Genomic DNA, 15,978 nt, shown 5'->3' on the forward strand with positions numbered 1-15,978 from the left:
CTTCCTTCCTTCCACCCATCCTTCCCTTCTCTGATGTTCATAATTCTAATTAAATGCTTTTTTGGGAACACTATGCATTCGCATATCATGCATATCATGTCTCTAAGGATTTCCTCATGATATTTGCATCACATATTACCTTTAAATTGTACAATATTTCTTTGTTTGCATGTTTATCTCACCAGTCTTCAAGGGTGAAGTAGTAACTTATTCATCAAGTTCCTTCCCAGTACTTATGCCCATTGTATTAGGGTGGGAGGAGAAAGAGAAAGACAGATGTCTATCTTCTTATTTGACTGCCTGCTATGACTTTCCCTTTCCTTTTTCTGTTTGTCATCACCACAGGTTTGAATTGTTGCCTGAGGACCCAATGTGTATGGGTGGTGGCCCCCACCCCCACTGCCTTGAGACTGCCTTGAGACATTCAATACCAAGGTGCTCCTCAGGTATTGTTAGACCCTGAGAGTTTGTGCCTTATCTTCTGGCTGACCCCTGCTGGTGATCTCATGCTCCTGCTCTTATCCTTTGGGGCTGAGCTCTGCCCTGCATTATGCTGTTCCATGGCTATGTTATCTACGCTTCATGGCTCAACTATGTGCACTGAGGCTGATAACTCCATGCAGCTTCCTGGTCTCTTTTCTCCCAGGGCCTCTCTCCCCAGTAGAAATAAATAAATTAAGTTTACCCTCATAATAATCCTATGAGGTATACAATATTTTTGTTCCATTTTACAGATGAGAAAACTGAGACACAAAGTCAAAAGAGCTAGTATCCAAACTCAAGCAGTCTGATACCAGAGTCAATGCTTTTAACCCAGTGTACTATAGAGTCTTTCTTATTAAACATCATGCTTATATTGGAAGAAAATTAATAATAAACAAATCAATATTTGTTTCTTGCCTATACCATAAATATATACATGTATCTTACATATATATGTATGTACATATTCATTGAATCACTGAATCATTGAGAAAATGGTAGAGCCATGATTCATATCTTTATTTTATATGACTAAAGTAAATTATCTTTTTACTAAATACTACTGCTTTTGTAGTTTAGATGCCAAAAGTAGTTTCAGAAGATGTATTTTTAAAGAAAGAGTAACTATTGCCCACTTTACAAAAGTGTTCATAACAAAGGTGGCTATAGAAAGGATGAATAATTTTAGTCCTGAAAGGTTTTGCTATGCACTGATATTTTGTCTTCTTTCTTTTAGCCCATTTGACCAAATGCCTGACTTAAAAAAAAAAAAAAAAGGCAGACTGAGATTGAAAGCATCAAAATTTTATATTAGTGACTCAATCCCCATTATGTGAAGTGGAACAGAATGAATAAATGGAACTTTTTATATTCAGCGCCTCAATTATTAAATGTATTCACAGAAACCCATTCTGTCAGATTAACTGTGGAGTTGTTGCTATTGCAGGTGTGAGCATCTATCTGTTTGTGTTCTCTCATCATAACTAGTTTTTGCCTTTTATACAGAACATCAAATTAACCCATTAAAGCAACATCAGTGATTCCCATAGAACGTTTGAATTATGTATGGCGCTATGTGTTTTAATCATTTATTTTAAGTATGTTTTCACTCAACAGTTTAACATAAAAGTTATTGAAATCAAAGGGTGTAGCATCAAATCACTGTAATTATTTCAGATAGATTAGTTGGTAGTGTCTAAATGTACAGATGTTTTTGTATATTTTTGTTTTTCTGTTTATTTTGTAAATCCCCTCTTTTTTTTTTCCTTAAAAATGTGTTAGGTGGCAACATTAGTAGACACTAGAATATTTCTTTTTGTTTTATGCTTGGGTACTGTGTTTCCAGACCAACTGGCTTTCCTGGAAAGTCTGACTCTGGCCTGAACATGAAGATTGACAATTTCCCTTCCTCAGTTTCCAGAGAAGACTTCACTGCACTCACGAGAGAGGAGCAAAGGATCCAATTTTTGGCATGTCTGGCTTTGGCTCTGTGAATGCACGTTCTCCTAGCAGTGGGAAGCTGGAGACAAGATATTAGAACCACAAATGGGTTATGAGGAAATGCATTCAATGAAGAAAACAAAATATCTGACAAGATCCAACATATGACAGATAATTTTAGCATCTGCTGTCACTTGTAAACCCAGATAATGAACTTCTTTGAGTTCTCTGGCACACTTGCAACCAATGGCTTTCTGTGAATGAATGTTGTGGCAGCCAAATTCACTGGCTATACAACAACAAACTGCTCATTTCTTATCTCCAAGGTGGAAGGCTATCTGGCTGGCCTGTCAGTTGTGAGCTGGAATGTCTGCCAGTTATCCTATGGTGCATTCAGCCAGGTCATTGTGCCCTGTCAATGAGGCAAGCACAGAGTTCCATCTGGACAGAGGTAGAAAAAATGATTTTTCACCTTGACTTTTGTGTGTATTTTTTTAAACTTTTGAAGATAATGATAATTGGTATTGACTTTTAAGAGACACATCTGGTGTGAAGTGGGCTGGAGGCCAGATATTTCTGCTGTTGAATTTTTTGTATTGTTGTACAGGCTTCAGAATTTCAGAATTACTATGCGTTTGATAAAATTGACTCTTCTGAAATTTTAGGGAGACTCTTTTGCTTAGGTGAAGCTGAGTATTTTCTGTCCAGTACAGCAGATGACATATTGAATGTAAGAAAATTTAAGTGACTGATTCAAGGTTGCACAGCTTGGTAGATCTAGAATATAACCAACCCCCATTGGTGCTTTCTCAGCTACTGTTTACTTTATATCACACAGTTTTTAAAAATGTTTAATACATTTTGAAATGAAATTGTTACTTGAATCTGCTTAAATCATAGAATACTAATTGTTCTTAAATATCCATTATCCTTTTCTTATCCAATAATAGAACCTCTAATTTTAATTTGGCACATAGCCACCCAGAATAAACCTCCATTTCAGTTATATGTAGTTAAAATAAACTTCGACGGAGAAAGGAGGAAAAATGATGTGTACAACTGCCTGACTGCACCCTTATAGGAAAGGCACAACCATCCATTTCCTTCTTCCCTTTCCTACACAATAGAGTAGTGATGTGATCATGAATCTCTTTGGACCATGTTGACAAGGGCAAAATACTGAAGATGGCAGAGGAGTAAGAAAGAACTTGCATTCCTGAACTTTTTTGCCAGCCTAGTTTGCTTATGTTGAGACTTTTACACAAGACAGAAATAAACATTTGTCTCTTTTTAACTACTGATACGTAGATCTCAGTTACAGCAATTGAACATACAGTGCTATTTAATAATTTGCAAATTTTATGCTGTGAGTTAATATTTTATAACTACCAAATTTAAATGTGATAAATGGACATTATGCTTGTGTAAATGTCTGGCAGTCTTGAAATTAAACCGGTATTACCATCATATGTTACGATGGGATGACTTCCCATTCCTTTTAGAGTCTTTACAATAACTTACACAATGTGACCCCTGATGTTGCCTCTCTAACTTTATTCCCTACTGCCCTCTTCTCTCCATGCTTTCCAGCCATACTTACTTATTTGCTGTTCCTAAACATTCCAGATATGTTCCATGTTCCTTCCTCAGAGTAAATGTTGTTTGGTGGTTGTTTTTAGTTTTGTTTTTTATTCCTCTGAAGCAAATCTCTTTGCCTAGAAATTTGCACATGGTACCTTGTTTCCACAATTTTAGAATTTTGTTCAATTGTTATGTTTTCATTAAGTCCTCCCCTGATGACTCCAATAAATTCTATTTTCCATTGCCTGGCACTCTAAAACTGCTTGCATTCTTAATTTTTCTCCATTTCACCTAATTCCATTTTTTCCCTTCTCACTAAAATAATATCTCTGAGAGCCAGGACTTTGCCTGTCTAGGTTCTTGCTATATTCCCAGCACACTGGGAATGCAGTCACTGAATAAATACCTATTGAATGCATGTAAAGATCAACAATTAAGTGTTTTAACAGATATGAATGATGTTATAATTTACTTAAGGGTGATTATATTATGCTGATAAATTACTTTGCTTTCTGAAATATCTATAAAAGGAATATGTTAGCTCTTTTAGAGGTAAAATTTCTTTTAGTGAAGCTATTATAACTGATAAGAATTTCACATACTGCTAGGCAAAACTCATTTATTTACAAACATCATTGGATTTCCTAGCAGATTACTAATCTCTAATCTTGAAATAATTTGCAAAATTCTAAAATTTCAAGGGTTTTAGGAAAACATTTATTAAATATATTCTGCAATGTAATTATGTTTTACTATTATATTTCTAAACTTTATTTTCCCCAAGTAAGAAATTTATGTGCAAAATCAACCTTTAAAATAAAAGTAAATGAAGAACAAATAGTCCTTTCTTGTAATGCCATTAACCAAAGGCTTAACTAGTACAGTGGGAATGAATTTATTGTGTTCCACAAATGTCACGTTTCTTTAGGTTTATAAGTGAAATTATATCCAACACTGAATCTTGAATTTTGGAGTTAGACTAGAAATCCAGTATCAGGCATTTTTAGGATCCCTTCCTCCATTTGAGGGCTCTGGGCTTACATGGATCTGGGAAACTAGGAGGAGGACTGATTTAGCCCATGCGGGTTGCAATCCACAACACCGCATAGTTGGATTAGCAGCCATTATCTTTCCCGCTAGAAACTTTGTTTCTACCCCTACTGGAAACTCCCCAAATCTTGTCCTCTCTTTTACATACAGCAAGCTACTTTCTTCATAATCTATGAACTCTGTGTGAGCCATAAAGTGCCATCCCATCACCACCCATGTCTTGAAAAACTTTGACATGCATTAATTTTATATTTGTTGGAGAGCCATGGTTTTATCTTTTAAAAAATTGTCCTTTACATTGGAAACACAATGTGATCTCTCGTTCTTATGAAGGGGATATGAAAAACATATATTTTAAATGCTTTCATTGTGTATTTCATTCTTAGTGTGCTGGGGGAACCTAAAATGAAACAGAACAAAATAAACATTAACAACAAAGAAGGACATCAGTTAACCATATTTTTATTTTGAACTCACCATTATTCAGTCTTTTCATGCCAGAATACTGAGCTTTAATAATGCTCATAAAAACAGTTGAATTAAGGTATCCTAAAAGTATGTGACATTCATAAGAAAAAAACATCTTTGTCTTGCTGATCTTTTGCCACATACTAAGAAAAGTTTAGAAGTCATCAATATATTAATTGAAGAAAAAGATCAGCAGAGTTGAATAAAACTTTAAAAAATTACAATTAATTTGGGTTATATTAAAATGGAATACGTGAATTTCATTTGAAGTCTGGGCTAAACTTTTCTTTTGCATATGTAAGTTAATATATTTGAAACATTGTTCTTTTTTAAAGAAAATTCTTAGGTATATTAATGTAAATATGATTTTAGAGGTATACTCACCCTACTAGGAATAGAATAGTTATTGGCATTCTAAAGAAATCCTTTTTATTGATATGTTCATGTGCAAAAATTATGTTTATTATATCTTTATGTAATACGTTTCCAAAGCCAAGAAAGTGAGCTGGTTTAATTTTAGTAGAAATTAGTATTTAGAAATTGCATCTAGTTTTTGGTGGATAACAACCAAAATTTATTTATTTGCCAACTACCTTTCTCAAACTACTTTATGGAGGAGAAGGTTTAGCATAGTTCTAACTTTTTCCATTGCTGTTATTTAAGATGGCTATGGATGAATAATAAAACTGACAACTGATTTTTAATATTCACCTTCACTTGATTTTCCCCTAATCCTCAGTTTGGAAAGGCTCTGTTGATTATTAAAATAGACAAAATGAAAACATTGAAGAAGTTGCAAGAAGAAAAACAAAAAAATACTCATAAATAAAAAATACAAATAATCTAGAGCCTACAAATTTATTTTATGATTGATAAAAAGTTGGACAAAGATAGGGCAGAAAACTATGTTTAATCATTTTGTTGAGAGGGAAGAAAGAGAGTTATGTTGAAATTACACACTCGAAATGACTCTTGCAATAATCAGTTTGATTAAAAGGAAAAATTTCTGAAATGATAGAATTATAATTATATTAGGGCCTTCAGCATTTATTCAGTATAACTATTCAGATAACTTCACAAAATTTTCAAAGTTTTGTGTTCTGGAAATATCACATTACTCTCCCTGAAAGCTTTCAGTGGTTTAAAAATTCAAATACGAAATAAAACTGGCTGAGATTTGAACACTGTAATGTACAGTTACAACTAGATAAACAAAGGATAATAAATTGGAAGAGCAATGTAATGATTAACATGCTTGAGAAATTGATTTTTGGGAAACATTAAAATTGAATAAATATAACAAATTATTTTTCACTCAGATATAGAATATATAATGGGGTTAAATTTTAAGGCTGCCACGTAAATAAGACTTATTAATCTGCTAAAAATATACCCTGTGAGAAAATGAATAACAGCCAATTGAAATGAACTAGTATGGGATGGTTTATATGGTGTATTTTCTGAATAAAACAAAGTTTTTTAAAGAGCCTTTTTATATTTATCAGTATTTGTGCTTTGGAAAAAGTTGGGTGTGTATACAAATAAGTTAATCTTGACCACTTATTGATATTTTACTGAATACCAGACACTGGACCAAGTAATTTTTTATGTTGTACCTCATTAATCCTCACAATATCCCTATGAATTGGCACTGAATTTCTCAGTTTCCTTTAATTATGTTAAATTAAATTAATGTAAGCATTGTGCCTTAGCCAGGGCAGCGTGTCTGCTCTATTATTCTTGTGTCCTTCATCTGTCTTTTTCTGTCTCTGTGTCTGTCTCTTTCTCTTTGTCCATGTAGGTGGATATCACGTATTGTACTACGCTGCTGAGCAGAAGACAATTCAGTTTACGCACAAAATCACTATTTTCCCTTTTCTTAAGATCTATTGAACCTTAATAATAATAACTTTAAGTACGTTGTAAGCACTTCCCACATGCTAGTCATTGTTCTAAGCTTTTTCCATACATTATTTAAAGCTCGCGATAACTCTATGTGATAAATATCATTATCACTTCCTAGTTCTCTTACAAGAAAGTATAAGCTCAGACACATTGTGTAAATCATCCAATACCACTGAGCCAGCAGGTGGCAGATCTGGAATTATTATTCTCTTTGTCTAACTTCAAAGCTTGTTCTCTTAATTTTTATAGTATACTACCTCTGTGGAAATTGGTACTGTACATTACTCCAATTTTACACACACAGACACACAGACACACACACAAACACACACATACGTGTGTGTGTATATATATACACATACACATTCAAAGTAAAATTCACATACAATGAACGCACAGATCTTAAGTGTACAATTCAACAAGTTTTGATAAATGTATTTATCTTGTGTAATCACCACACAGGCAACACATAGAACATATAAATCACTTCAGAATACACGCTCGTTTTCCTTCCAGTCAATCCCCAATCAAATAGGCAAACTATTCTCATTTTTATTACCATGGGGTAGTTTTTCTCCCTTTTGAACTTCATATGAATAGAGTAATACTGTGTGTACACTTTTACGATTTGCCTCTTTCACTCATCATAACGTTTTTAAGATTCATCCATGTTGTGTCTGTCAGTAGTTCATTCTTTTTCAGTATGGCATTGCATATATTTTGTTAATTTTTCTCTAAGTATTTTCTAGTTTTAAGGCTGTTTTGTTTTCTAAATTTTATTTTCTCCTTTTTTGCTGCTACTATATAAATTACAATTGAATTGTGTATATTGATCATATATCCTTCAGAATTGCTAAATTCACTTATTAGTTGTTGTTATGGGCTGAATTGTGTTATCTCCAACTTTGTATTTTGAGGCCCTAACCCCCAGTACCTCAAAATGTGACTGCATTTGGGTATTTGGCCTTTAAATAGACGATTAACTTAAAATGAAGCCATTAGGGCAGGCCCTAATCCAATCTGACTGGTGTCTTTGTAAAAAGAGGAAATTTAGACACTGAAAGAGACCCCAGGGACAGGGAAGAAAGACCACCTAAAGACACAGCGAGAAGGTGGCCATCTGCAAGCTAAGGAGAGAGAGAGGACACAGGAGAAACCAAACCTGCCTACAAATTAGCCTCGGATTTCTAACCTCCAGAACTGTGAGAAATTTCTGTTGCCACCAAGTCTGTGGAACTTGGCTGTGGCAGCCCTTGCAAACTAATGCAGTTCTTGTATTTTTCTGGTAGTATCCTCAGGACTTTCTATGTAAACACTCCTGCCCTCAGTAAATATGGAAATTTGTACTTCTTCCTTTACAATCTTTATATCTTCTTTTTACTGCATCTGTACTCGCTCCATGTGATAGCTATACTAATGACAATGGTGATGAAAAGGAGATAGTACCCATTCTTTCCTTGTTCCCAAATTTAGTGGGAAGCTGTTCCATATTTCACATCAAAATGATGTGTGAGGCCAGCCGTAGGTTTTTCATGAATACCATTTACCAACAATGGATGCACCCTCTATTCCTAGATGTCTGAGTTTGTTTTTGTTTATTAAATAAAGCATGGGGTTGAATTTCATCAAGTACTTTATCTGAAATTGAAATGATTATGTCATTTTCTTCCCTGTATTTTTTTTAATGTGGTGAATTATATTGATTTTCAAATATTAAATCTTGTATTCCTGGGATAAACCTTGATGTTTTATTTTTATGTATTGATAAATTCTATTAGATAATACTTTAGTAAGGATTTTTGTTCCTACGTTTGCTATGGATTTTGGTCTGTTATTTTCTCTTATGGCAATATTTTTGCCAAGTTTTGGCATCAGTGTTACGTTAGCCTTAGAAAATAAGTCAGAAGAATTTTCTCTGTTTTCTAGAGGATTTTCTGTAGGATTGACATAATCTCTTTGTGAAATACTTGACAGAATTATTCATTGAAATCATCTGTATTGAGGCTTTCGATAAAAACTTCATTTCTTTGATAGGTATAGATCTATTTGCATTCTTAATTTCCATTGTGTCAGTTTTTGTGTTTTTCTTCAATTATTTTCCATCTCATCTGTGATGTTGAATTCACTGTCATATGATTGGCTAGTATATTTATTATTATTTTAATGTCTGGAATATCTGTAGTGGTATTGTCTTTTAATTCTTTACTTGCTAATTTGTTTCTTCTCTCAACTTCTGGATTAGTTTAACTATTTTTGTTTTCCATTTCATTTATTTCTGTTTTTATTTTATTGTTTCCTTTTGCCTTCTTACTTTGGCTATAATTTGCTCTTCTTTAACTCCTTAAAGTGATAACTTAAGTCATTGTTGCAGACCTTTCTTCTTTTATAGTATGAGTATTTATAGGTACAAATTTCCTTTTAACCACTTCATTTCATAAATTATGTTATACTGTATTTTTATTATCAATTATCAAATCAGAAATATGTTCTAATGTTCTTTTTGTTTTCTTCTTAGATACATAGATACATGTAATTTAGAATACAATGTAGATTGTTTAATTTCCTTTTATTTGCGGCTTTAAACATCTGTTATTTTTAAAATTAACTTTCTTAGTGATTTGTAATTAATTCTGCTGTAAATTATTTTAAACATTTTGCAATTTTAGATGTTTCTAATATTGCACAGATAGGACCTACTTAGATGAATATATGAATATCTCATGTTTACTTTAAAGATGGTTTTTCTTTTTTCTTTTTTTGACTGGTAAGGGGTTCGCAACCCTCAGCACAGTGTGGTCCGCACCACGCTCAGCCAGTGAATGCACTGGCCAACCCTATATAGGATCTGAACCCATGGCCTCATCGCTACCAGCGCCGCACTCTCCCGAGTGAGCCACGGGGCTGGCCCGAAAGACGGTTTTTCTGTCTTTGTTGGGTGAAGTGTTTTGTGTATGTTGATTAGGACAGGTAGTTTGATAATGTTGAATCTTCTGTGAAATTACAGTGCTCATTTTTTGTCTAGTTTTTCTACCAGTTACTGAAAGAAGTGTTCAAAAACTTCAGCTGTGATTGTGGATTTATCTTTTCATCCTTTTATTTCTATTGTTTTTTTGCTTCTTGTATTTTGAAACTTTGTTGTTATGTGTATGAACATATAGGATTGTTGTTTTCTTGATGAATTTACTCTTTCATCATCATAAAATGCTCTGGCACTATTCCTTGTCCTGAACTCTGCTATTTCTTAAAATATAACCACTTCAGTTTTGTTATGATTAGAATTTGTATAACATATCTTTTTTTCTTTTTCTTTTAACCTATTTCTTCATATTTAAAGTGACCTACTTATGAATAGCATATACTTGTTTTTTTAAATCAAGTTTAACGATCTCTTCCTTTTAACTGGAATGTTTAGTAATATACATTTAGTCTAATTATTAATTTAACTTGAATTAAGTATTATGTTGTTTGATTTCTATTTGTTGTTTTGTTTCTCTGTTGTCATTTTGTTTCTGTTTTTGTTGCTGTTGTTTTGTTTATCTATTCTTTTTTTCTGCCTTTAAAAGATGAGTTTAATAGTCCAATTCAATATTTCAGCTTAATTTCTCTACTGAATTTTTAGCTATATACCTTTGAATTATTGTTGGAGGTTGCTCTAGTGATTAAATATATATGCTTAAGTTATCATAGTTTACTTAAAGTTAGTATCACACCACTTTATCCTGTCTTTTGTGCTATTATTTTCATATATTTTGTATTTACATACACCATAAATCCAACAATATAATGTTATACTATTTTGCATTAAACAGTTATATGCCTTTTAAAGAAATTAAGAGAGAATTTTGGTTTTTATATTTACTCACATATTCATCCTTTGCAGTGCTGTTTATTTTTGTAGATTCATGTTTTATCTTGCATATTTATCTTTAGCCTTTACGCTTCCTTTATCATTTTTTATAATACAGGTCTGATTGTGATGAATTCTATTGACATTTGCTTATCTAAAAATGACTTTATTTCTCCTTAATTTTTGAATTATATTTTGATGGAAAAGTAATTCTGATCAACTCTATTTTATAAGACTTAAAAGATGTTCTCTTGTCTTCTGGCTTTCACTGTTTCTGGTGAGAAGCCAGTTCTTATTATATTTATGTTCCTGTGTGTAATTCTCCTTTTATGCTTGGCTGTTTTCTTGGATGTTGTCTTTACATCTGGCTTTCACCAGTGCAATTGTAATATGCCTAGGGGTGGTTTTCTTCGTATGACTCTCCTTTGGAGTTAATTTAGGTCTGTAAATTTGCAAGTTGATATTTTAACAAAACTTGAGAAATTGTTGGCCTTTTCTTTGAATATATTTTTTACCTCCTTTTTCCCCTTCCCTTCCTTTTATGATTCTATTTCATGTATGTTAGACTGCTGCATGTTACCCCACAGGTCACGGAGAAACTAATCTTTATTATTCAATCTTTTATTTCTTAGTTCTTCAGATTAAATGGTTTCTATTAATTTCTTTTTAATTTAATTGACTAGTTCTCTCTTTCTTCTCTAAGCTGCTTTTCGGCCCATTAAGGAAAATTTTCATATGAAATAATGTAATTTTCCATTGTAGAATTGCCATTTAGTTCTTTTTTTATTGTTACCATTTCTATGCCAAGATTTCTAATTTTTATTCATTATAATCAATTTTTATTACTCCATTGAGCCCATTTATGATAGCTACTTTACATTTCTTGCGTGCTAATTCCAACTTTTAGTGTGCTGTTTTTATTGATTGCTTTCTCTGTATGTGATAATTGGTCACATTTTTCTGCTTATTTAATAATCTAATTTTTTTTCTGGAAATTATCTTTTATGTAGAGAATATTGATTATGTTATCCTTCTCTGAAGACTGTTGCTTTTTGTTCTTTCAGACAGTTAAATAATTTGCTGATCACTTTTAACTTGTGGAGTCTTGTTTTTGTTAGGATGGGTCTATGGCAAACCTGAGGTGTTTACTAAGGCCTTTCTAACATGGAAGGACTCACATACCAAATTCATATGTGTTGAGAAACCCTTGAATTCTTTGCTGAATTCTTTCAGCCTTCTGACAGTTTTCCTCTAGAATTCTTCAAGTACTCCCTACGTGTTTGCCATTCAGGGGTTAGCCACTAAAGTGAGAGAGGATTATATGATAATTTGGGGTCATTGTGGATCCCTTCTTTATGAAATTTTTGTCATAATATTCAACTGTTATGGTAGCCTGGACTATTTAATTTGACACCTCAAGCAATAGAACAAAACAAACTAAAGCAAAATAAAATAAGCTAAAAACTGAAACATTTTGCCTAAGTTCTATTCGCCAGTCTTATACAGACGTGGGGGTGTCCTTTAGGGGAAAAGCCATATAGATGCGAGTGTTATCCTGTATATTAGTCCATTTCTGTTGCTTATAAAAAAAATACTTGAAACTGGGTAATTTGTAAAAAAGCAAAATTTATTGCTTGTAGTTTTGAAGGCTGGGAAGTCCAAAGTCCAGGGAACACATCTGGTGAGGGTTTTCTCTGGTGATGGTGTATTCGTCCATTTTTGCTTATAAAAAAAACCCTAAAACTGGGTGATTTATAAAGAAAAATGACATTTATTGCATATAGTTTCTGAGGCTTGGAAGTCCAAAATCCATCTGGTGGTGGCAACAGTGACCCAGGGGTCTCACATTGCAAGATGGTGGAAGCAGAGAGAGCAGAGAAAGAGAAAGACAGACTCTCCTCTTCTATTAAAGCTCTTAGAACCACTCCTCTGACCACCATTTTTAATTCATTCTCTACTGCACGGCTCTACAATCCAATCACCTCCTCAAGACTCCACCTTTCAATTACCGTAATAGGATTTTCCACCCTCTTAACAGTCACGGTAGGGACTAAGTTTCTAATACATAAAACTTAGGGAACACAATTCAAGCTTCATTGAGTTTTGGGGGGACATAATTCAATCCACTACAGATGGCTTTACAGCAATGCAGGAATCTCACATGGCAGAAAGTGGCAGAGCAGAGAGAGAAGAGAGAAGCTCCTTTTAAAGCCCTTAGAACCATGCCCCAAACCACCATTAAACCATTAACTTAAACACTTCTTCAAGGCCACATCTTTCAATGATCATAATAGGATTTCCCACCCTCTTAACAGTCATGGTGGGATCAAGTCACTAATACATAAAATTTGGGAGACACAATACATATCACCCTACATATATTTTTTTCTTCAAGGATCAAATTTCTTCCAATTTTGCCTCTTTTTGTCAATCTCCAGTGTGTTCAATTTTTAAAAAAATTTTGTTCAGATATTCTAATTATTTGCATGAATACTTGTTTGCTAACAAGAAGCCACATTTATACATTTATACTAACTGCCTCAACATTTGTACTATTTAATGGTCTATGGTAGTATTCCATCTTTTTATTTAGGAAAGCGTCTGGCAGGGTTTTCTTGATTCCTTGATTTCTTTCTCTGATTTCTTCTCCCTGGATCCCAGCCCAGGGGATGAGCATTCACTGCTTCTCTCCTTCCCCCGACCCCCATGCTCAGCCTAATGTAGGGACATGTCCTCACCTCATTAGCCTACAAGTGACTGGGATATTTTCAGCAAGGCATTTGAACAAAATCACAAAAAACGAGGTGCAGGGCATTAAGGTTTTTAATTTAATTTTAAAAAAATTTTCTGAATGGTGTAAGGTAAGGGTCCAACTTTATTTTTTTGCACGAGTATCTGTTTTTCCCAGCACCTTTTGTTGAAGAGATGATCCTTTTTTTTTTCTTTTTTTTTTTCTGGCCATTAAGGGGATTGCAACCCTCGGCATGGTGTTGTCTGCATCACACTCAGCCAGTGAGCGCACCGGTCATCCCCATATAGGATCCGAACCCGTGGCCTCGGCACTACCAGCGCTGCACTCTCCTGAGTGAGCCACGGGGCCGGCCCTGGGATGATTCTTTTTAAATTATGTAACCTTGCAACCATTAACAAGAACTGTTTGACCACATATTTAAATTTTGTTTTAAGGTTCTCTATTCTGTTTAATTTGTCTAAATATCTGCCTTTATACCAGTACAGACTGTCTGAATTACTGTAGCTTACTAAGATGTTGTGAAATCAGAAAGTGAGAGGTCCACAGATTTGTTTTTTGTCAAATGTCACCAACAGTGAACAAATATTCTCCTTTCTGCATACCCATGCCAACACATGTTTTCTCTAGTTTTTTTTAATAATAACCATACTAACAAGTGTGATGTGATACCTAATCATGGGATTAACTTGCTTTTTTTTTTTTTTTTAAAGACATTCTGCCTTTGGTTTTCTTTAGTTTTTATTTTATTTTATTTTTAATTAATTAATTAATTTTATTATTTGTATTTATATGTACTGATGGGGTATAAAGTTGGCTATCAGTATTTGTGTATAGTACGTGATGATCAAATCAATATTATTAGCATGCTCATCATTACATCATAGTTACATTTTTTGTCTCTTACACAATTACTCCCTATCTGTCACTCTCCCTCTTTTCTACCTCTAGTAACTTTATGTTTGTTCTCTCCTTTGAAAGTTCAATGTTTTATTATGGTCTTTCTTTCTTTCTTTCTTTGTTTCTTAGCTCTCACTTATGAGTGATGACATGCAGTTTCTCTTTCTGGGCCTGGCTTATTTCACATAGCATAATTTTCTCCAAGTTCATACATATTGCTAAGAATGGCAGAATTTCATTCTTTTTTATGGCTGAGTAGTATTCCATTGTGTGCTTATACCTCATTTTTCCTTATCCAGTTATCCATTGATGGACATTTAGGTCTCTTCCATATCTTGGCTATTGTAAATAGAGCTGTGATGAACATAGGAGTGTAGGTATCCCTTTGACATGATGATTTCCATTCCTGTGGGTATATACCCAGAAATGGAATTGCTGGATCATATGGTAGTTCTATCTGTAGTTGTTTGATAAAACTTCATGCTGTTTTCCATAATGGCTATACAAATTATGAGTCCCACCAACAGTATAGAAGAATTCCGTTTTCTCTGCATACTTGCCTGCATTTGTTATTCTCAGTCTTTTTGGTAATAGCCAATCTAACTGGGGTGAGATGATATCACAATGTAGTTTTGATTTGCATATCCCTTATGATTAGTGATGTTGAGCATTTTTTCATGTACCTGTTGGCAATTTGTATGACTTCTTTTGAAAAAATTCAGCTCCTTTGCCCATTTTTAAAATGGATTATTTGTTGTTTTACAGTGAAATTGTTTGTGTTCCTTGTATATTTTGGATATTAATTCCCGATGTATGGTTTGTAAATATGTTCTCCCACTCAGTGGGTTGTCCCTTCACTTTGTTGATTGTTTCCTTTGCTGTGCAGAAGCATTTTAGCTTGATATAATCCCATTTTTAAATTTTTTCTTTTATTGCTTATGCTTTTGGAGTCTTATTCATAAAGTCTTTGCCCACTCCTAAATCCTGATGTATTTACCTTATGTTTTCTTCTAGAAGTTTTATAATTTCAGGTCTTATATTTAAGTCTTCAATCTATTTTGAGGTGAGTTTGGTATATGATGAGAAGTACAGGTCTAGTTTCATTCTTCTACATGTGGATATTCAATTTTACCAGGACCATTTACTGAAGAGGCTGTCTTTTCCCCAATGTGTGTTTTTGGTGCCTTTGTAGAAGATCAGTTGGCTGTAAGTTCATGTGTTGATTTCTGGTTCTCTATTCTGTTCCATTGGAATGAGTATCTGTTTTTATGCAAGTACCATGCTGTTTTGGTTACTATAGCTTTGTAGTATAATTTGAACTTAGGTAGTGTAATGCCTCCTTTTTTTTTTTTTTCTTTTGCTCAGTATTGCTTTGGCTATTTGGGATATTTTGTTGTTCCATACGAATTTTAGGATGTTTTTTCTATTTCTGTGAAGAATGTGATTGGTATTTTGATGGAGATTTCAATGAATCTGTAGATTGCTTTGTTGCTGGTTAGTATGGACATTTTCACATTATTTCTTCCAATCCATGAACAAGGAATGTCATTCCATC

The sequence above is a fragment of the Cynocephalus volans genome, chromosome 1, assembly GCF_027409185.1.
Source record: "Cynocephalus volans isolate mCynVol1 chromosome 1, mCynVol1.pri, whole genome shotgun sequence".
NCBI classification, from domain to species: Eukaryota; Metazoa; Chordata; class Mammalia; order Dermoptera; family Cynocephalidae; genus Cynocephalus; species Cynocephalus volans.